Source organism: Diorhabda carinulata, chromosome 5, assembly GCF_026250575.1.
Source record: "Diorhabda carinulata isolate Delta chromosome 5, icDioCari1.1, whole genome shotgun sequence".
In the NCBI taxonomy this organism is placed as follows: Eukaryota; Metazoa; Arthropoda; class Insecta; order Coleoptera; family Chrysomelidae; genus Diorhabda; species Diorhabda carinulata.
In genome coordinates, this window is record NC_079464.1 from 20132924 (window position 1) to 20155542 (window position 22619).

A 22619-nucleotide genomic window follows, 5' to 3' on the forward strand; every position below is an offset into this window, starting at 1 on the left:
ACAAAATAAAGAATACTGTTGACGAATTAATTCTATTAAAATATTTGTGTTAGTGACAATTTGGAACCATACAATGATTTTGATGATAAAACTAACTATTCTGATACTAATAATCCTAGTGATTCAAACGATGAAAATGTATTCATTCACAACTTCGTTGTTTGACTACTTTAGCCAAGGTTGGGCCACGAAGGGCCTACAATCTTGGCTAACGCACATGCTCCATTTAAGGCATGGGCCAGCCTTGACAGTGTTGCTTGGGCCAGCCTTGGCAGTGATGCTTGAGCCAGCCTTGGCAGTGATGCTTGGGCCAGTAGTAGTAACCGAGCATGGCACCCTGTTATCATTCCAGACATTTACCAAGGCTGAGCCAGCCAGGCTTACAAGCGTGAGCCAAAGTTGCACCACAGCCTTGCTCTAAGCTTGACTCATATTCGGCACCGTTGTTTCTTCTTGTATGAGTGATTTGAATATGCTGCTGGTGCTTTTTTATTATCAACTCATTAATCATGTACTTCAGGATACAATCGTGAATGTTTATTCCAATTTCCCAGGCATACTGTGAACGACATTTTGATTTGTAAATAACATTGTTTTTTTCTATTGAATTTTTTGGTCGAACCCAAACAAGTTCTAGTAGGTCTAAATGTGTTAAATTGGCAATCAAAGTAAAATAATAGATCTTGTTTCGATTCAAATATGTTTAAACCTCCTTCAACGAATCCTAAGTCACGACCAATATGGGTAATAAAGCATTTTCCATTTCTATATGAGTTTCAATTGAAACATGTCGGTGAACTATTTATGAAAGCAAATGGAAATTCTTTTTTAATAATGTCTTTATCTTAAAAATCTCTCGGCTTGTCATGTAACTATTCCCTCCGCATTGCCCCTTTCGATTTGCAGCCCGCCAAGTGCCTTTTTCAATAGACCAACCAAATAATAGTCGCACGGCGACAAATCGGGACTAAAGGAGGGTGTTTCCCTGCATAATTCGTTCAATGTTTCCTTCTTAAGCTTAGCTGTCTTCGGAATATAGTGGTAGATTGTGTGCGGAGAATATTCAGTGAAATAAATTTTCTTCTTACTCTTAATACCGCTGCAGGAGATACGTACAAACTTCCCAGCGCGTGAATTTCTTCTCAAAATTCAGTAGTCTTGTCGAAATTTTGCGGTAACCGAGCCGTTCTTGAATTATTTGCTCAATTCTACCTACGCTGATGCCTAATTATTAAACCATATGGCGCACAGTACTGCGTCGGTCCTCCAAAATGATTTTTTCCACAGCGTTGATGTTCTCATCGTTAACACTTGTTCGAATAATGATACGTTGCGCAACTGATATCTCTTTCTCGAGTAGTAGTAGTAGTAGAGTAGTAGGACACTTTTAGGACACTAAATTTACCGCGCGATTATTCAAAAATTCCGGTTTATATTTGAACCACCCTCTTAATTACCTCAAATTCATATTTTATTCTTTCGAAGTCTACCTTCTGATAATTCCTTGTCTTAGTGTTTTTAATGGGCGCTAGATTGTAACGTTTCCTTCTGATATTCGGTTCACTATTTCTACTACTCACTTAAATTGTTACGAACAAATTCGCAAAATGGTTCACTAGGCCGACCCTGTCCATCGACTATGGAATTTTGAAAATTCGGCCAATTCGCGCGGCGTCTTAAACATTTTTTATAAATGACGGAAGCGCTTTCGATGTTTTTACTTTACTTTTTTAAATACTTTCTACAAAAGCCTATTCATTTATTTCTTTTGTTCTTTTTGTTCTAGAACTTTGTTGAATTTTATTTAGTTATATAAATGATAAAGTTAAGTTTTAAATAAATAGTCGTAGTGAAAAGAACGGATTAGTGAAAGTAATCGCAGAAATTACTCAAGTGATATTTATAAGTAAATTATTAGAAGTTAAGTGTAATGTATAGTGTGTAAATAAATAAAGAACGTGAGAGATAGTGTTTATTAATTCACCTTACGAATAGAAGGAGTGTAAATAAATACAAAAAATGTTACAATATTTATTATTTGTCACCAAATTACTGTAATTCACTTATTCAAGTATATCGAAGATCAACGAATAAATAGAAACAGGATTTATTACAAACTTCAATCAGAAGAATTGACGTAGTGAAATAGTCAAGTAAAATAGCCAATTTTGCAGTGTATATGAGGTAGGGCGAAGGCAACCAAGGGATACCCCGTCAATAAGTGCGACAAGGCTTTTATAATCTTAGTAATTAAAATAAATAAACAAATTTTGTTTCCATCTTCTTTATTTGTTTAATTGTTTAAATTATATATTAGTGATAATATAAGCGCTCAGTGGTTTCGAAATTAGTAATAATTTTGGTTTTATAAATAATGAAATAGTTAATTCATCAATACCTGAATAGAAACCTAACCCAACATCTATAAAATTTTTCGAGAACAGATAGATGAATAATTATATATATTTGATAATTATATAGGCAGTTATGTGATTATTTTGGAAAATTATAGAACATACGAGACACGTTTTGTGCGCTATTCCAATAATAAATATGGCACAATCGATACTCTTTCTATTTTCAATATTTACATAGTTTTGAATGGATATTAACCTATTCTACAAATTATACCGTGTGAAACAATTCATTCGACTTTTTAAATTAAAATTTCTATATCTCAATGTGGTTTGTTAATTAGAATATTAAGGTATAATACTGCCCAAACGACTTTGTATAGTTGGTGGCGTACTAGTTCTGTACAGTAATTATAGAATTTTCACTATATACGAGGATGGTACCAGAAGTACATGACCTAACAAAAAAAAAACACACAATTTTGGAAAAAAATATTTGTTTTCTCAACGTAATCTCCTCTTAGCTCGTTTAGAACCGTCAAGTTTCCCAAAATAATCATCAACTGCCGACATAACTTTTTCATTGTTGGAAAATTTGACCACCGAACAATTTTTTTAAGTCTGGGAACATAATATAACCTGAGGGGGCTAAATCTGACGAATAGGGTGCGTGCATGAGGTAGCAATTCAAACTTTAATTAATTAATTTTGGCCATTGCAATAACGTATGTTTAATGTGATACATTTTCTTAATGAAACAACCCTTTGTTCTTAGCCAAATGCGACCGTTTTTGCTTGATTTCTTCGGTCAAAGGTTGCATATAACCTTGCCTCCAGATGGAACGATCTCCCCGCTGTTTTCATTGTACTTTTATTTCGGGTGTGATATGATGGACCAATGTTTCATCCATCGTTATGAAAGGCTTCATTTCTGTTAGACATTGCCAAACAATCGATGGAAAGATCTTCACGCACAAACTTCACGACAGCTTTCTCATGTCCAAATTTTCAGTTAATATACTATTGAAACACTTATTATGTCTGTTGGTTCGTGTACTAAATAGCGCCAAGAGTCACAGCGCTTGCAAAAATTTAGAATAGAATATCTCTAAAAAATAAATAGAACTAGGTGAGATTTTTGTTTCGCTCACAAGCCTCTATCTCATTTACTCTCATGCAAAGGATGGAAAAAGAATTTCATGAATCCTGGTAAATCTAATCAGGATAATCAGATATTTTGATTGAATTACTGCATTGTCGTTAGTCTTTGACAAATATACAAATGAAACTAATAATAGAGTGATCATAATAGACGAAAGCGTGAAATTTTTATATGATTTTCTTCTATCCACGGTATTTACCAAATTACTGACTGCCGCTCTAATACATGATTGAAATATTTTTTCTTTCTACTTTTGGTATTCTCTAAAATGATCTCAACCGATCAAGAAACTCGAAATTTGATGTTTCTAGCTGTGGGAACGATGGTCAATGCTTCTCCATTAGCAAACCTTCTTGTGAAGGTTTTCTTGAGCTGATAGGGGTCCTCGAGAACGTTTTTCATAGAAAATAAACTTGAAAGTAATCAACTTCAATATCTCACGAAGGTTATTTCAAATATACTAAACAATAACTGAATGGAATACTGAAAAAGGAAAATAACGAGAGCTGAGGATTTACAATTCGATGATTAGTAGTACGTTAGTATATAGATCGGAAACTTGGAGAATGAAATAACTAAAGAAAAAAGCCACGGAAATGGACGCCTTAAGAAAAGCAAATAGAATGTCAAAGTCAGATCGGGTCAGAAACGACGCAATAAAAGAAGATATTAACCTGAAAGAAATAATTGAACATATTGTCAAAATGTTGGTGTACAGGTACTTGCAGAGGATAAGGGAGGAAACATTGTCAAATAAAATAATGAAGTGGATCCCACATAAAAACAGAAAGAGACAATGCGTGCAATAAGAAAATAATTATTTTCTTATTCCAATTTTCAAAGTATTTTGAACAAGAGGGTTATTTGGTATACTGCTCAGACATTCCTGGTCATCCAAAAAATAGTTTGAAGCCTGTTTTACAATACAACCATAACGTGTATGCTTCTGTGCCTGCCGGTCATTCTGTACATATGAAAGAGAGCTACGAAAATCTAGAAATAGTGTTAAATAAAATAGGTTATTCTGCACATGGTTGGATGTTACGTGGTGATTTGAAAGTAGCGTGCATGCTCTTTGGGCAGCAAGGTGGTTTTACCAAGTTTCCATGTTTCCTGTCTGAATGGGACAGTAGAGCTAGGAATCAACATTGGTACAAAAAGAACTGGCCTGCTAGAAAGTCTTTAAAGCCTGGAGAAAAGAACATTATACGCAAAAACCTTGTAGACCCAAACAAACGTGGTCCTACCACCACTACATATTAAGTTAGGCCTTATGAAACTGTTTGAAAAGGATTTGCCTAAAGACGGGTCATGTTTCAAATATCTCTGTCAGAAATTTCCACACATTTCAAAAGCTAAATTGAAAGAAGGCGTCTTTACCGGATCTGATATTGGAAAAATGATGTTTGACGTTAACTTTGAATTCACAATGACCTCAAATGGAAAAGAAGCGTGGGTGTCCTTCAAGCAAGTTGTCACCAAGTTCTTGGGAAATGAAAAAGATCCAGAATATAATTGTTGCTATTGTTGCCAACATGCTAAAAAAGTTTGAAGAGTTAGGATGTTTGATGAGCCTGAAAGTTCACTTTTTGAACAGCCACCACTTCCAGGACAATTTAGGAAATGTTAGTGAGGAGCAAGGTGAGCGTTTTCACCAGGATGTTAAAGTGATGGAAAAACGTTACACAAGAAGTTTCAAAGCAAAAAAGGAAAGAAAATATAGACAAATTGATTTCCCTATATACCGTACAAGGGTATTAGATTATAATAAAGTACATGTTTGAAATTATGGGTGATACAAAAAAAACTAAGGCCAGATTTGGATTCAGCACATAAATATCTATAAAGATCAGCTATTGAAATAAAAAAAGTTTTCAAACACAAGTTTTTTCTGGCCAATGAGTCTACTAAACGATAAGAGCTGCAGCGATTGGAAATAGTGGCAATTAGGCATCAGACAACCTAACCCAACAGTACGGTTTTGAGTATGAGGAAAATGAAGATTTTTCCGGTCCCTCTTTCGTTGGATCTTTTTTCCGACTCTAATATCATTATTTCAGTTACTTCTTGATAAGTTTTTAGTTTAGGTGAATAGCATATTTTCGATTTTCGTTGACATTTTTTGCCAAATTTCACGTATTCAGGCTACGTCGTTTTGCCTAAAAGCTCCCTCATATTTCAATATACATTAATTTATTATTAAAATATAAGGGCTCACGTTTTCAATCATTTTCTATATGATACAAAATAATGAGATAGTTCAGTAATTACCGTAGAGCTGAAAATAGGAAGGCAGAGCATTAGTCATAAGTAATTTTTATAATTAGTTCATCTGCTATACTGTCAATTAGTTGACGCCGATTTTGGTATAAAACGTGGGATGTACATAGACAACGTTTATTAAAATTACTTATTCATTGACGTAATAAATATATCAATGTGAAATTGATAAAACATTTTACGTACCGGTTGCTGCAATATTTACAATGTCCACTATTAGAAGTTGCTTTTTAGGAAACTGTTAAACTTGTTCTCGAAATTAAATTATACATAGTACAGATTTTTACAGTTAGGAGATGTTGGTGGTAGTGTATCGAAAACAACTTCACGTTAAATAGATAACAATTGTGGTACATACTAATAAACACTCACGACAATAATGTTCATAACCTGAGTCTTTCCCGTTCCACTTATTCCAGTAAGTTATAGTCGTAAAATGAAATGAATTATGGAGAGTTTTGAACAATAACAAATTGAAAAACTGAAAAAATAAAACAAAAGATTCGAGAAGTTATGTTACAATTTACATTAAATTAAAATCTGCTGCGATAATGAGATACGTCAAAAAAATGTTTCAGAAAGTGCTAATAATATCCTTCTCTTTTTTCCGAGCTTGGGGCAGTACCACTAGACTACTCAGTCTACCTAGAAGCACTGCAGGCAGAATATAATATGATTATGGACTCAAAAAAACATGCATGACAACATGAAAAGAGCACATTAGATGCAAATTCCAACTACGATGACAAATAATACAACAGAGACAGATATTGATACACAATTACCTTGCAATTGACATAATCAGTTATGGAGATGTAGAAGACGAGGTAATAGGTCAAGTAGCTAGAGCAAATAAGGTCTTTCGCACACTAAGACACCTAAGACATGAAAGAACATCGAAAGAGATGTCAAGATCTACGAAAGTTCGAATTTATAAGACGATGTTGAGACCCACCCTGACATACGCATGTGAAACTTGGATAATGACGAAGAAAACTAAACAGAAATTGGATGTCTGGAAGAGAAAAATATTAGGAAGAATTTTTAAAGAAAAGCGGACAGAGTTAGGATGGGGGAAATTTATACACTTTATACAATACAATTTATTTATACACATTTATACACACAGACAAAAAAATTGAATGAAACGAGATGCATGGAAGATATCAGAAGATAAGAGGAAAAGAGGTGGACCAAAAAAACTGCGAAGGGAAGCGGTGGAAGAAGACCTTAGAGGAAGAAACATCCAGAACTGGAGAGAAAAAGCAAGAGTCCAAAAAAAAGTGGAGAGAAATTACAAGGCTATGAACCTAAATGGTCTGCATATAAGCCTATATATACACTAAGACCTATAGATCAGAAACAAAGCCAGAAAACATCAGACGATTATGTAACGTAGATAACATTAACGAATGGGTATAACACCGTAAAAAACAATGGAACCAACATATAAGTCGAATGACAGACGATAGGACTGGTAAAAATAGCAAGGGATCAATCTCCAATTGGAGCACGGAGTAAAGGTCGAAAACGCTAAAGGTGAAATGACAATCTACAGCCAAGGAGGAGAAATTTCCGAGAAAGAACAGGCGTTAGACGTATTATGGAAGAAAAAAAGAGAAGAAGAGTATATTAATGCCTTCTTCTTTATATCTAGTGTTTTATCCTGTTAAGACAAAATGTGGTGTATTTTCTTTTGTATTTTTTTTCCACCATATTCTAGATTTCTGCGGAGATTCCATATTTTTCCAGCTATTTTTCGGATAATATATAATTGTGTATATTCCTTCTTCTGTTGGATGTTTTTCTCCATCATTTTAGTCCCCATTATCCTTTCGCTCTTCTTGTATATCTTCTTCGACGATTTTCAAAGTTGTTTAAAATACATTGACCATCTGTCTAGTTTGTCTTTTGTGTTTTTATATGTTCGTCTCTACAATACTTCGTTCTTGACGTCATATATTCTTCTCTTCTCTTCGAATCTCTGTTTATTAGGTTCTATGATTATTTATTATCAATTTTGCTCTATTTTGGACATTAAGGACTGCTTTGCACTCACCATAAATCCATTCTATTTATCTTTTCTGTAGTATCTTTTCTAGAAGAAAGAACCACAACTTAATATGGAAAGAGGCTATAGAAATAGCCAAAAGCTGTAGAAAATGGAGAGCCATAGTCAATAAAATCTGACGCAACCAAAAGGTGTCATTTGCTACACTTGGAGGTATATTATGATGATGGAATCCACGCCAACCAAGCACATTTTTTATTCATATAATTTTTAGTTAACAGCTCGCGGACTATTGTGAAGTTTGTTGATTCCATTTTGTTTTTTCAATATTGAGAGATAAAATTTTTCGAAAGCTAAATCGAAATAACTTTTAAATTTTTTCAGAAAACAAGTATTAATTGTAAGCACCATCACGAATATATTTACTCAGCAATCTTGTCGGCGATTGAATAAACGAATGAATCGTATAAATATTTGAATAAGAAAATCGATTGTGATTTAAAAGGTCCAGAATACTTCGGCAATATTACAATTTATAATTAAGCAATCGACAAGGTCTTTGAGTTTAAATACCTTGACTCTATGTTAAATGAATTCTTTGATCGTTATAGCGAAACTCGTTCGAGATTCAAGTCGTAAACATTTTCATAAAATTGACTTTTCTATACACTTGGAATATTTGAAATTAGTTCTTTCAGTTCGTGGTTTGGAATGTTGAAGTGTGGGTATTTCGTTACGCCGGCAATAAATTATGATATCAATCATCATCGTATTCTATGATTTTGACGCAAGCTTTTTGAGACAAAGGTAAAATCGTTCTTTGGACTCAGATGCCAAAAATTGTCGCACTGCAATTTCAACTCCAATTTTTCCCACGCAAAAATTTCACCATGGATAGGAATATATAGTAATCCAACGATGTAAGGTTCGGACTAAATGATTAATGTGTTAGGGGTTCAATACCACCAAGTTCTTTGATCCTATTCGTAGTACATATGTGGTTTAGCATTGTCGTGTTCTTAGAGAATTAACTCTTGATATTTCTCTGATGAAACCTCATACATTCTGATTAGTTGTTCACTATATACCTCAGCTCAATTATCGGGAATGATGTGGAAGTACACTAAATCTTCATAATACCACCAGATACACATCCCCAAATCGAGTAGAGTCGTTTTTTACTTATACCAGAGCTCTCTTTTCGTTTTCTTCTGGCCAATAGTCGTTCGATTTTTCTCTTTTATAGCCAGGACAGTAAACACAACCCCAGCCCTGCAGAGGGGCAACTCCTATATCAAAGCCAACTCCAACAAACCTTCCTCCAATTTATCAAAAGGACAAGTGTGCACTGCGATCTACTACAGTTATTTAAATGGTTCAAGCAAACGATTGCAAGAAAAATTGATGATAAAACTCCTTCACAAGCAATATTCAACGGTTTGTTTTTGAATGAGACAATTCCTAAAAACAAATGACGATTTATTTTGGTAAAAGACATTTTCTAACGATATTAAATTACCGATTTGTTATTAAAAAAGACAGTCTCTAAATGCAAATGACAGTTTATTTTAAAGAAAAGCAGTTTCTTAAGTTATTGACGTTATTTGACGGTTTGTTTTTGAATGAGATAATCCCTAAAAACAAATGACGATTTATTTTCGTAAAAGACATTTTCTATCGACAATAAATTGACGATTTGTTTTTAAAAAAGACAGACTCTAGAGTCAAATGACGGTTTATTCTAAAGAAAGTCTTCATAGTCTAGGCAAAAGTAATTGTACCATTGCCACGGTGAAAAGGAGATTGAGAGAAATTGGCATTTTTGGAAGGGTGGCAATGAAGAAACCTCTTTTAAGGGCGTCAATATAAAAAAAATTAAAGCATGAAGTGATAAGACCATTTTGAGGCTTTTCAATCTGTGAAAAGAGAGTTTATGCGTAGGTCAAAGGAAGAAAGGATATTAGATCTATGTTTAATCCCGACTGTAAAATATGACGGAGGCTCGGTGATGGTTTGGGGATGTTTTGGAAGAAAGACGACAAGAGACTTACTGAATATTGGAGGGATTTTAACGGAATACTATAACAAGAAAATGTAGTACGTTCTGGCCAGTGTCTGATCGGTAGAAAATTCATCTTCTAGCATGACGACGATCCCCAGCAATCCTCGAAGTACAGTATTTGGAAGAATTGGAAAGGGAGGATGTACTGAAAGTAATGATTTGGCCGTTACAATCAATATGATTGATTTATTGGAGGACGTGAAGCCTGAATGTTATCAGTGTTATTCTTCTATTTCAACTATTTAGAATAGAATGAAATAGACGACGATTATTTGTCTAAATAAGATGCATTTTTAGAGTTGGAATGTTCGGACTTTATTCTTGATATTTGTAAGTACAAAATCAACTAGTGCGAAGATGCATTTGAAGTATTCAGAACACGTTCGGAAATAAGGAAAATATGTTCCAAGAACACAGGATTTTAAATTCCGAATCTGGGCGTACCATTTCTGGATATCTACCGCGAACTAAGCTTATCTGTGTTTGGTTTCTTCTTAAACCTAATGACGGAGAATGGAATAAATGAAGCTGTTCATTTCAAACAATCCAAAAGATTTTTTCAAGGTGATTATTATGTATTGATGAATAGAAATAAATTATGTTCCTATAGTTTCTACAAATATATAGCGTCACCCCCGTATTAAATATTTTCTTCATCCATGGCTTGACTTTATTATTATGCATATCATGTTTTAAGTATCTCTACCAATGATTTTGATTCGTGTTAAACATTGATAAAATTACTTTTTCACTGACCTTAAGAGACTTCTCATTAATTCGATGCAGAGTTTTGATATGGTCATTAAGATACGTTTACGATTCAAAAAAAAATATGCATCACGTGGGAGAGCAGGTATTAATACAAGTGATTATTTTAAATACATCGAATATGGCTAAAAATGTAAAATTACGTTTCAATCATTACTTGATTGACTGCTGAATGTCAATGGCCTTGAAAACCGTACAACTTACTGACTGACAATAAATTATTTATCCAATTAGTTTCGGCATTTTCGTTATACTTGAACGCGCTAAAGGCGGTGATATACCGATTTGAGGACCACACGCAATTTTCTAAAATAAAAAAAATTTAAGCTGATTTACATTAACGAATACATTCTATCATTACTCATCGTCAATAAAAACTTTTTTCAACGTCCGTTATAATATTCACGTTTTCTTTCATTCGAAAAGAAAGGAAAACTCAAAAAAAAATTGAAGAACAAATTCGAATTTTGAACTGGTTAAGCCTCAGTAGATAGTGATGCAAGAGAATAAAATATATCTTGACCTTTTCGTGAATAATTTGTAGCTGGAAAACTAAAAAAAATTGAAAAACAATGTCCACATTCGAATGAAAATTTCAAAGACTCCCTGAATGTAATAAATTTTGCAAAGCGTACATCCTTCGTTTTTCCTAAGGAAGATGAAAATTTCTTGGTTCAAGATTGTTTCTCTTGAATTGAATTAACTGTTTTTTCAGTGTATATTCCATAGAATAAAAACTAATCTGAGCGAAATTTTGAGATGGATTTTTTTTCGTCCCTAAAATTCTGGCATTTCAAAAATTTTGCCGCCCTAAGTCCGAGCCAGGAGTAAATCCATCACTGTGCATAGTAGGTTTTTGTAGATTATCCGATTGCATCAATGTTAATTCCATTTTTCTACGTCCGTTATAATATTCACGTTTTTTTTTCATCCATTTGCATTCATACAGAATGTAATTTCGGAATCAGTCAAAAAGCGTGACAAAAAAAATAGTGGCTGTAAACGCATTCTTTCTCATGTCAATTTGTTTCTCCGAAAAACCTTCACACTTTTATTTCATTATATTCGTTCAAGAAAATCCGTTTAGTGTCTAATTAAAAGGAGTGTAGTGTTATTATTAGTGATGGAGAGTAATAGTGAAGTGAAAGTGTATACTACACCCCAGAAGATGTTGTTGAATCGGCAACTGCAGCGACTATGAATCTTCTCCCTGAGAAATCCACTAATACAACTATGTTGCTAATTCAAGTACCGATAGTAATGTAACTTCTTCTTCACTTCAAATTAAAAATGCTCAAAGTTGTACTTTTCATATTACTGTTACAAAATAAAAATTGAGTTTGCGGACGTAGAAAAATTTTTGTATGAAACTCGTGAGTAAAATAATTTTTTCCACTCGTAGGAATTTTTAATGCGAATTAGGGAATGAAAGTAAATATCTATTTCCTGTTTTTACATAATAATGAGAGTCTTTTATTTCATATGGATTGAATTTTCACTTTATTTCCATTGGATTTTTCGCACATTTTTGATGCATCTTTTAACATGGAAAATTGATTTAAAAATTTCAACTGCTTTCCAGCTATTAGGTAGTAGTGATTTCAAATATGCTTTTACATTTTTTGGTTATCATGTTTTTTATTCGAAACAGTAAAATCCCAAAATGTAGAACTATATATTTCATTCAAGTTAGTTTTACAATATACGAGGTGTGCATATTAAAGTTAGCGACTGTCTGTTGTTTAACCTGAATCCTACTCTTTCGAATACGGTTTCTACCATGTCTGTAGACAAACCAGTGTAGCCTTTGCCTTCGTATTAATAGGGGTTTTTTGTTTTACCGTAAAAATGATCGACGTAAGCGGATTGTTCTGAAATTTCACACATAACTTGGGAAAATTGCAACTGAAACTTAAAATTTATTGAAACAAGTGTATGATAATGAATGTTTGTCACTTCCATGTGTTTTTGAGTGGTTTAAGTGTTTTCAAGATAACCGAGAAGATGATTCAAGTTCGGGTCGCCCTTCCACCCATCAAAAACGGATGAAAATATCTAAAAATTCGGTAATCTTGTTCGATCTGCCCGTATCTGACTAAGTATTCGTGCGATTGCTGAAGCAATAAGAATGTGTACATCTCAGTGTTAGACCACCTTATTCGACGGATCTTGCACCGTGCAACTTCTAACTCTTTTCTAAAGTCAAATCTGCATTAAAAGTAACAAGATTTGAGTTTGTTGAAGCTGTGAGAGAAAAAGCGGTACGCGACCTGAAGAAAGTCACAGAAATAGACTTCCTGCACTGTTTCGAATGGATACAACACTCTTATTTTAAAGGCATTAGCTCCACCAATTTGAGAGCTAAACTGAATTCTATTCTGGTCGAGACTGCTCCTTCGTTATCAACAGTAAAATATTGAGTGGCAGAGTTTATATGGTCCGTATGACCAGCGAAAACCAGCATCGCAGTGATCGACCAAATGAGGTGACGACTCCAGAAATATTGAAGAAAATCTACAAAGCGGTAATGGATGATCGAGTGTTTGGCAGTGTTTCATAGAAAACCTAACCTAACCATGGACAAAACGATGGTCCATCAATTTACACCGGAAACAAAAGAAGAATCAAAACAATGAACTGAAAAGGAACAACCGGTTCCAGAGAAGACAAAGAACGTTCCATCTGTAGGCAAGGTGGGATGATTTTCATTTCACTATCTTGAAAAAGGAAAAACTATCAACGGCGAGCATTACGTGAACTTATTACGGCGTTTGAGCGAAGAAAACGGCCGCATTTGACTAAGAGGTAAGTGATGTTTTCTTTATTGAACCAGGTATTTCTGGAACTATGCAAAGGTCTCAACACAGTAGAAATTTAAATCCAACTTCTTTAAAAGGACTCCATGCATTTCATTTTCAAAAATATTTAACACAAATATTTGAAACAATTTCCCCCTTTTTTTAACGCCTTAACAACTTTTTTAGTAGGTCCAAGTTTGATGTTAAGTAGTGGAATAAAAGCTTCTTGGTGGTCAATAAGACTTATGCGAATTACATTTTTGTTTACAAGTGTTTATTTTTGTGACAATAGTTATTTGTATGCCAAGGACTGAAAGTGCTACTTTGTTGTACCCTTCGTTTTGTTTCTTCAGGAAATTGATTAGTTTTGGATATTTGTTGATGTGAACATCTTGTTTTATTGCGAGAGTACTTTTAACCATCGAGAATGTAGACCATAAAGTGTAACTTTCCAAGATTTTAGATTTTTCAAAACGCACCTTTCGGTATGTAAATGAATATAGAACAAACAACTTTCAGGTGACGTCGTCTAAAAATATCTTTTTGTCCAATGAAACTTTCGGTTTCTACTAGTCCACTGACCAGAAACACGAATATTTTGTAAATCACGACTACTATATCTTTATGTGACTACTATTTTGAAACTCTTGATTTGAATCGTTAAATCGTCAGTAAATTATATCAATTCATACAACAAACTGAACTATATTTTATAACTACATATAACAAATTAAACGGATTGCAATAATTTTCATTTTAATCACGAAGTTGATATAAACAGTGGGTGTGTAATCAGCATTATGATTATGTTAACAAACCAGACAGTTTCGATTTACGACTCCTCTGTAACTTTCCCAATTATTCTAAAATTGATGCTTGATGATACTTTTTACCCAATTCGTATTGCAAAACAAAATAATTGTTGAAAAAATATTAACCTATGGATAGATTATCGATAATAGAATGCCTACACACACACTCACACTCACGCAAACAAAGTGATTGTTTAAATTACGAACGGAATCGTGACTTTTTACAATGGATCTTGTCACATTTTTTTAGAAATATACAACGATGTTGTTAACATTGAGCAATGTGCATTATAAAAAAAAACAGCTAAAATATAATTAACCAATGTGGAAAAATGAAATTTTTTCTCACTATTGTTTCACTGACCCAACATAAAATTTACGGTACTCATTGAATCACGACTTTATACATAAATTCAGAATGTTCAGTGAAACGTATTTTAATAAAAGGTTTGTACGATGATAATATTTTTGATTCACTTTTCACATAGAAGTAAAATGAATGCCGAAACTACAAAGGTACTACATACAACCTACAAAATTTTGACTAAAGCCATTGATAAAATTCTATAATAAAGTCTATGGAAAAAACTGGTTCGACGACTACCAATGCGGATTTGGATCTGGAAGATCATGGAGTATGAATACGATCTGCCAATTTACTCAGTCTTCATAGATTAACAAAAAAATTACGATATTATGAAAAGAAACCATATGAATGATCTTAGTATTCCAAAAAAGCTTATAAGTTTTACGAAAATACAAAAAACGAAGGTAAAGGCGAATCAAAGAATATCAAAATGTTTCCAAACACACAGGACTAAAACAGGGAGATCCTTTATACACTACGCTGTTCAGCGATTTTTTAAGAGGTATAGGATTTGATTTTGAAAAAAACCACGAAAAATTTGAAGAAATTGATGAAATCTTTATTGGAATCGGTAGAACGATCAGTATAATTTAATGTTTGAAGATGATTTCATGCAAATGTTGGCCGCGACTCCGCTTTAAATAGTCCATGGCCAAAGGTCTAATTTTGGCACACTTTCTCCAACATATCGGCCGGTATTTGAGTAAGTTTAACTCTTTTAAAATTATAGTAAATTGGTTTGAAAATAACGACAACCGCATGCTGATATCTTTTCCTTGTCCCGAGATATCTCATGAAATGTATAAACGACAAGAATTTTTCTTTAAACGTAATATTACTAACAAAAAAAAAACAAATCATTTAATAAACGTATGACAAATCTAGCAATTAGCGACTGAGATAACCAAATATGTAATTAGTGGCGCCATTGTTAGTCAAAATGTCGTCCAGCATTTTTTATACATAAAATCAGTCGCTGACGGGTACCTAACATATAATAAACGATGTGCTGGCCAACCTTAATGTTGTAAAAACATGTCACGACGAATGGCTAAGGGAATTTCTTCTAAAAAAAACTGGCAATTCGTTTCTTAAGAAATCTAAATATCTTTCTTTATCAATTGTTTCATTAAAATAAAATGGTCGAATAATTTATCCGTCTAGAATACCACACCACATATTTACAAACCAACGATCGTTATGTTCAATCTCCTGCATCTAACAAGAGTTAGTTTCGGATCAGTAGTGCATATTATGGCTCTATATTCCACTCTAAACTCTACCATTACTATGAAATCCGTCGCATTAGCCAATTTCTGCCATTGAAGTACTACGTATTGCCTCTTTGGATGTGAAGCCGCGATTATTTAGTTTCATAATCAAATATCCAAAAATCGTTCTGAATCTATCTCTCAACGACTTGTACTCGCTTTATTTCGCCTCCACCCCCGTGACACACGTCAAAGATTACTTCATACGTGCATCTGAAGAACTGCTTCGTAATTTCAAAAATAAACCAGAAATCTTAAAATAGATCAAAGATTTGACGTTATCCGCTAAAACAGTACAAGATAGAATAGCTAAAATGTCTTCAAATGTAACATATTTGCAGGTGAAGATATTAAAATTTCTTCTACCTTATCACTTGCTACCAAAGGATTATGCGACATAAAAGATATGCCACAACTTGCTTATTTTCAGATATATGTCTTCCCCAAAGTCCAAAAGAAGAGCTTCTAGGATTGCTACCGCTCTTGGGGCAAACTAGAGGGGAAGATATAGCGAATGCCGTGAAAAATTGGGAGGAATTTGAATGAAATCGTTTCAATAGCAACTGATGGAGCCAGAAGTATGAAAGAAAAAAATGTTGAGGTTATGAATTTGATAATCAAAATTGTTCGTATGAGAAATGTCGTGGGATTATTTTTCATCAAGTCCTGTTTAAAGTGCCATTCAATTGGGTAGATTTAAAAAAAATGCCTTTCCAAGTTGCTATAAATGAATTGTTCAAAATTTTTATAAAACGTTTTTTTTTTATTTCTTCACTCACCAAATAATATTTGTAGTTCAATTCTACTGTGAAAAAGTTGTTCCGACCAACCCCAAACATACTTCCAAGTGCAATTCACTACGAAATCGATCTGATCAAAGCACAAGATAAAACTGAAATGTTCAACAACATAATTAAGGAGTTCATTCGTTTTGAACCTGAATCGAAATTAGCAGAACGGCGTTGAGAAAAAAAAAACAGACGCATTCAACATTATAACCATTCTAAAAACAATACAAATTGTTTACGATTTTTTATTGACTTCCGTCAAGATTGCTTTCTAAAATGATCTAACGACCTAATGATACCTTTACATAACTTTCCTGTCGAATACCAAATCAAATCGTTAGAAATCAATCAAGTGAACTACCGAAAACGATCATTCACTACGCCTGCCGTACCATACTTGCAGTTGATAAAATAGTACAGGGTTATTCTAAGTGATGAACCTATTTTTAAAAATTCGTATTTATTTCGAATAAATATCGTATAAGTTTCGAAGTTTTTTAATGTATTACAAGTGTAGGCAAGCGATGATGGTTCCAGAAGCGACCGCTAGAGTTCTCGCGGCAATAGGCCGCCATTTTATATCACTGCCAGTTGTGAGTAAGATGGCAACTGTGGAGCACAAGGTGTCCTGTGTTATTGAGTCAGTCGCAAATTGTAGTGCATTGGGCATTTCGTGCTGAATTTGGTATTAAACCACCAACTAGAAAAAGCATTACCCGTTGGTTTAATCAATTCAAAGAGACTAGAAGTGTGTGTAAAGGACAGTTTTGTTCGTAGCCCAAGTAAATCTACCAATAGAGCTAGTACAGAACTTGGAATATTACAACCAACGGTATGGAAAGTTCTGAGACAGCGTTTGCTGTACAAGCCCTACCGTTTAGAACTCGTGCAGGCTCTCAACCCTAATGACAAAAATAAGCGTCTCTAATTTTGATGATGGAGGATGACATATTTGTACAGCGTATCATTTTTAGCGATAAAGCAACCTTCCACCTCAGTGGAAATGTCAACAGACACAATGTTCGCATATGGGGTTTGCAAAATCCACATCGATGGTTAAATTGCAAAAGCTCGAAGGTCGATTTGTTGAAATTTTATAGGAGAAAGTCCACTAAAGAGGTTTCTTTCTTTATATATTTTTCATATCATTATGGCTAGCTTTTGAAAGATGTCACTACAAGTATTAAAAACTGTTCATGAACTAACGAGATTTCTCAGTTTAAAAGAATAATTTATTTAAAAAATTTTCACATCAAAAGCCCATAAATGATAAAAATTGACTTACGAGGTTTTGCAATTTAACCATCGACATACAACATTGCAACACGAAAGAGACTCACCGATGATAAACGTGTTCTGTGCCTTATCACGTACAAATGTTTATGGACCCTTTTTTGCGGAAAGAACTGTGACTGGAATAACGTACCTAGACATGTTGAAACAATGGCTATTCTCCCAAATTATTCCAAAGATTCTCTGAACTTCATTTTTCAACAGGATGGAGTTCCACCCCATTGGCACCTCGATGTACGAGGCTTTTTAAATGAATCCCTTCCTCAGCTCTGGATTGGTCGCAGGGAAAATGGAGACCTGGCTCTACACTTCTGGCCACCCAGATCTTCTAATCTCACCCCATGTGACTATTTCTTATGGGGTTATCTTAACCAAGCTGTTTTCGTCCCGCCTCTACCAACAACTCTGAATGACCTGCGGAGCCGTACATTCAGTAACAGCAGATTCACTTGCTCGTGTGTGGGATGCGTAGATGTTTGCCGTGCAGCAGCTGGAGCCCACATTGAAACTTTCTCTTTTCATTGGTATAAAAATTATTTATGTTGCATTTGTACTTTAATAAATAAGAATTTTTAAAAATCGGTCCATCATTTAGAATAACCCTGTACGTCACAGCTGGATCAAAACGACACAGAATAATAATAATAATTTGAGTGAGCGATTGAATTAAAATATTGTGACGAGCGAAATTTCATTTCTTTTTACTTTTCACATAAAATACGAAAGTTATTTGAGAAGTTCCGACCTCTAACAGACGTCAGCACTAAGTTTTGAACCGTCATTTAAGTTTTAACATTTAACAAACCCAAAAATGTCTACTACCGTACGTAAAGTACGTACTTAAGACACACTTTCGAGTATATAAAACGAGAAAAATACTTTACGCATTAAACTTTGATAAAATTTCCACTAGTAGAAAAAATACTGTATGCAATTCGTGTGTAAAGTGGCTTTTTTCGACTCATGTGATTGTCAATATTCACAATCTGAATGCAAAAATCTTGAAAACGATCTATGTTCATGAATTTGAAAAAATAATGTATTTATAATGATATATATAAGATATACAGGGTAATTCTGAATTTGTGCAACAAAATTTACGAGGTTAATGCTCGTATGGAAATAAGATGGGTCTTTTCTATAACAAAATTTCTTCAGCTCACCCCTTTCCGAGATATCATCCTTAAAAGGTGGTGATTGAAATTGCCTCAGCCATCAAATGGAATTTCTTTTACCAGTTTTCTCGAAAATGATCTTCCTGAACTACTTGAAAACATCGCACTCAATATCAGACAAAAAACCTGTCGAATTGCTAGGGAACATTTAGATGCAACATATACCAGCTGTTGGATTGGTCGAGGAGGCCTCCTCGATCTCCAGAGTTAAATCCTTGTGATTTCTGTTTATGGAGTTACCTTAAATCATTAGTCTGCACGCCACCCATAGTTGATATCAACGATATGAAGGATCGTATTCAAATAGCGTGTGACATCATAAAAAATACACCTCAAATCTTTGACACGTGTATTTTTGCTAGAGTTGGTTATTTCATAAAAGCAATCACCTCCTAAATTTTGTCTCGAATGAATTTAGAAACACCCTGCATATGTTTGGAAATTTTTTCTTGATGTATGCTCTCGATCTTGTTCAGCATCATGATGGATGAGATTATCAAGTAAAGCAAGCTGAAAGAAGATACCGGATGGTCTTACAAAAGCTACTACATAGTTGGGAACAAATAGCGAAAGCTTGTAACATGCAAATATCCCTGAAGAAAATCAAATCTTCACAGTATCCAGAGGACCGAGAAGATGTGAACTCGCGATATACGATCAGAGTATAGAACAAGTGATGTCATTCAAATATCTAGGAGCGAACATAACAAGTAATACAAATCTAAAGAATGAAATGAAAGCTCAAACAACAAAGACGTACCTGAGAGATTTATTGAAATTCTAACGCTGAGATCAATAACGGGACACACATTATTTGACCACAAGAGAAATAAGGAAGACATGTGACAACCAGGATGTAGGGAGATGGGCGAGAAATCGGCGAAGGGAATGGAGAGACCACGTGCCAGATGACAAGTTGGGAAAGATGGCAAAGGAAGAAAAACCGAATACGTCCCGATCACCAGGACGACCAACTACGAGATTGTATGAAAGCTAGTCTTCATCATCCCAGCTGCAGCTAGGCAACCATTGATGCAAACACACAAGTCCTAACGCACGATGAATAAGAAGAAGAATATTATCTCGAGGAATGGACAGAAATATGCGAAATAAAAGGAAAACATCTGTTTAAAATGATCGATCAAGAACCGTGATTTTGTCAAGTGAATATGTATAAGTCCAGAATCGCCATGATGTGTAGAATGAGATTAGATCATTGTGGCACTCAAGAGCATCTTTATAGAATTTGAGTGGTCGACTTGTTTAGTGGCAGCTCTGTTTTAAGTTTGGAAGAAAACAAACTGTAACAGCTGATGATCTTAGAAGGCTGGAAAGAGTAATGACTATGAGTCAGACGCGATAATATTCGCAACTCTGAACAGTTAAATCAAATTGCAGGAATCTTAACTTAGACTGGGTGGATAATCTAAGAATCACCATAAAGAAAAAGAAGAAGTTTAATCATTTTGTGAGTGTATATTTTCATCCATATATTACTTCATTTATATTGTCTCTTTCTGGTCTCTTTAATAGTTCAATTCAAACTTCTTCTCTCCTTAAATTCTCGAAAACTTGATTACTATATATTCATTCATTAAAATATAGTTAAGTAAATATATTTTTTTTTTGACTTAGTGATTATCATATCTAAATGTTTTTTCCCGTATTTAGTACTGACCTGGTTTTCGAACGTTGACCAAAAAAATTAACAAACCGTAAAATACCTAATTTAACGTTATCAATCGTAGGTATTTGTAATAGTAATAATTTTAATTACAACCAATTTGGAACAAGCTAATTAGAATTAGATTTTGCGTCGTAAAGAAAAAATTAAAAATGTTGCCTTATATAGATAGTCCGATCAAATAGAATCCGGATTGGTCTATTTGAGCTGTATGGAACAATAGAAAATAGTTTGGACAGGCCAAAAGCCCAGTGTATTTAAGATTATATAGGCGTATCATAAAATTTTTTCCAATTTCAAAGTACCTATTTGACAATAAACGTTGGAAATTTTATTTTCCTGTCACGGTTCGAGATGATGAGGACTACCTTAAAATGAGTCGAAACATTTGGAAAATAGTTTTCAATTACACTCAAGTTGAAGTTTTTGATTTTTTTGCGGTCTACCCTTCGATTTGTTTCTTCGGGAAATTTTGGAGTTTTGGATATTTGTTGATGTGAACATCTTGTTTTATTGCTAGAGTACTTTTAATCATCGAGAATGTAGACCATAAAGTAGAACTTTTTCAGATTTTAGAATTTTTAGAAAAATAAGCGAGCACTACGTTTTTCGTTGTCTTTTTCGCCTTTTTCTGGTGACACCACCTCAAAACAGCTCTTTATGTTTTTCGTTCCTTGCACGAGATTTATCCGGCAACAAATTAAGAACGGCCGCATTGCATGGCGTGGATTCGAGTAACTTTTCGTCGCTGATGTTTACTTTTTCATCATCATTCATTGATATTCATTAATTTAGACAAAACTTCGGATAAAACAAATAATTTCAGAAAATTAAAATTTTAAGGTTATGCAAATTCATCGAAGTGAAACTGTCAAATGTCAACATTGAGGTGGCTAGAGTCACATTTAAGGAAGTTAAAGTTGTCTACTCCAAAGCGTCCCGAAAAAAGTGTTTTGCAGTCACTTTCACTACATGGAACACTCAAAATGCAACTTTCGGTATGCAAATGAATACAGAGCAACTTTCAGCTGGCGTCGTCTAAAAAATATATTTTCGCTGGGAAGAGCAATTCAGGAAGTATATTTTATAGAAAGAAGCGATAGTCAAAGACAGGCTGGTCTGACGATATTAAGAGAATAGTTTCAAGCTGGATGACAGTTGATTTTGGTAAAATGAAACGGTTACAAGTCAAACACAGGCTGGTCTGACGATATTAAGAGGTTCCCAGTTAGATGGCAGTTGATAGACAGCTTGCACAGCAGAAAAGATGCTACTGGATGTTACCTTTATAAAATTGGCTGGCTCAAAGTCAAATATTAGGTGCATTTAGAATTATTAAAGTATTTAAAAATAAAGGTCTGTCAGTTTTCAAAACTTCGCGATTCCTATTTAAATAAAAATAATTTTGTGTCAAAGATATCAAGTGCTTATAAAATGCAACAAAAAGTATTCCATTTTCAACATTCAATCACCAAAAACAAAAACTTTTGTTTCGTTTACCTAACTAGAAGTGGTGGATCTTAATGAGACAAGGGCTTCTTCCAAAATCAATGATTAGATTAGATTAGGTATTTAAAATTGATTCCATTTCCATTTTGTTCCTTAATACAAAATTTGGTTAGGTTAAATGCTTGTTATAATATCAAATCAAGATCCGCCAGTTCTAGTAAAGTCATCGAAAAAAAAGTCATTCAAGGATGATGGTTAGAAGTTGAATATAAAATTCTTCTTTACATGAATATCTTGCACTTAAATATCAAAAGCTGGCACACCAACCTCACCTAACCAACTTTT

The 22619-nt window shown here is 34.0% G+C and overlaps 1 protein-coding gene across 22 annotated transcripts in view; it reads right to left on the reverse strand.

Moving 5' to 3' along the window:
* The window catches only part of LOC130894382 (rho GTPase-activating protein 21-B), a 237408-nt gene that overhangs the window by 95602 nt on the left and 119187 nt on the right, over nt 1-22619 (reverse strand). The window lies entirely within an intron of this gene.